The sequence below is a fragment of the Palaemon carinicauda genome, chromosome 7, assembly GCF_036898095.1.
Source record: "Palaemon carinicauda isolate YSFRI2023 chromosome 7, ASM3689809v2, whole genome shotgun sequence".
Taxonomy (NCBI): Eukaryota; Metazoa; Arthropoda; class Malacostraca; order Decapoda; family Palaemonidae; genus Palaemon; species Palaemon carinicauda.
Genome location: NC_090731.1, coordinates 139,566,381 through 139,568,880, shown reverse-complemented (window position 1 = coordinate 139,568,880; position 2,500 = coordinate 139,566,381).

Here is a 2,500-nt window from a genome sequence, read left to right as displayed (position 1 = left end):
AGAATACAATCAAAATAATATATTTTTTAAGAACAGTAACAATATTAAATTATATTATATATGGTTACAAGTATAATGTATGAATGAGAACATGTTCCTGTTTTATGTATGTACGTATGTATGAATTTATGTATAATTATGCTTATAATTTTTTACCTCAATGGTTTTCCCGGTTTTAACGTTGGTGACCTTAAAGGCGACGCGTATTGATAAATTCTACTCCTGTAAACCCAGTTAAGATATCGTAACACCGGAACTTTACTTTAGATCTCTCTCTCTCTCTCTCTCTCTCTCTCTCTCTCTCTCTCTCTCTCTCTCTCTCTCTCTCTCTCTCTCTCTCTCATAATTTGCTGTACATGTTTATATGTTTATTTATATGTTTATTGTGTTTCCCATACATTAGTTACCTCTATGTATGACTTATCGCGATTATGTATGTATATATATATATATATATATATATATATATATATATATATATATATATATGTACATATATATATATATATATATATATATATATGTACATATATATATATATATATATATATATATATATATATATATATATATGTACATATATATATATATATATATATATATATATATATATATATATATATATATATGTACATATATATATATATATATATATATATATATATATATATATATATATATAATAAATATTCATTCGTTTTAGCGTTCCTATATGAAATGAAATACCATTATTGATTTCTTTAAGTAATAGATTGCAAAGAGTATATATTTTTGGGCACCATAGGGACTGTAGGGTAGAGGTCATGGCTCACTACTGTTCATATCATTTACGCATAGTGTATGATTTGACCTTAAACACATTTTTATTGTATATGCAAATAAGTCCAAATAGAAATTAGTGCATGGTACAGATTAAGTTGATTCCAACAGAGACTTGAAGTATGATTATAAGTAAGGAAAGAACAGTGGCTCATGAACATCCAAAGCTTTTCATCGACAATGTGCCTCTATCTGTATACAACTCATTTAAAATTATTGATGGGATTTTTAATGCAAATTTACTTTTAAGTCAATGTCTAATTTTACTTCAATTGCACAAAAATTCGCATATTTAAAGTGTCTAAATAATTTTAGTGATAAATCTGTCTTGACAAAATATTTAAATTCGTTCATTCTACCTTGTTTGGAATATCTGGCTTTCAGCTACTAACTCTTGTCTTAGTTTGATAAAAAAAAACACTTGCAATCTGGATATTAATCACTGGCAGAATCGTCCAATTTACTATATTAGCATGTTGTATAAGATTTTTCATAATTCTGTCTATCCTTTGCATTTAGATCTAACCAGACTGTACACTCCTGTAGGTAGTACTACCGTAGGCATCCAGTTAATTGTAGCAGTTTTACACTGCATAATAAGGCTCAATACTACACAAGATTCTAGAAATTTTATTCCAGCTGTGACCATACTGTGGAATGAGCTTCCTAATCATGTAGTTGTATCGGTGGAACTTCCAAAGTTCAAATCTGTAAATGCGTTTTGGTGAATATAGTGATATAAGTATCATTTAATAGTTTATATATGACTTATTTAATTAACCTTGTCACAAATCATGATACAGATATTTCTTTGTATTATTTTTCAAATATAGTTTACTCGTCATTTTTCCTTTTCACACTGGGCCGGCAACCCTCTTGGCGTCCTTGTAGTTGTTGTAACTTCCTTTTCCAATTAGGGTTGCTGCTTGACTAACAGTGATAACAATTAAAATAAAAATAATTTGAGACCAAGTATTTACATGAACTCGAATAAGAACCGTTGTTGTTTTAATAATTATGATTTGAATGCAGGTTTTGTGTATCATATATATATATATATATATATATATATATATATATATATATATATATATATATATATATATATATATATATATATATATATATATATATATATATATATATATATATATATATGTATATATATATATATATATATATATATATATATATATATATATATATATATATATATATATATATATATATATATATATATATATATATTTGCACCTCTCCACATTTTATAAAGTTCTACTCCTATAACATTTTGTGCTGAGTTTTATGACTTACATACTTTCATTTTCATATTCCACGAATGCAGCATTACTTCTGTTCATGAAACCCAACTATTGAGATAACTCCATTAACACTTTCGGATGTCCTACATACTTTTGGAAGATTTTCTTTATCCAAATCTTGGTTTAACTCTTGCCACTCCGGAGCAGGATTAGAATGCCATGACGACATGAAATTTTTCTATAGTCTGACTTGTTTCCCTAAAAATACACATTTTTTTTTAATTAAGCATAAAAAGCTAAATGCTCTTAAGCTTAAAGGAATTGAAACTGTCACATTCTATCAGTTCCCTCTTCTTTTCTTACCAGAGATAATAAATCAATACTACAATTTATTACTGTGACTTTCTCTTCAAGTAATT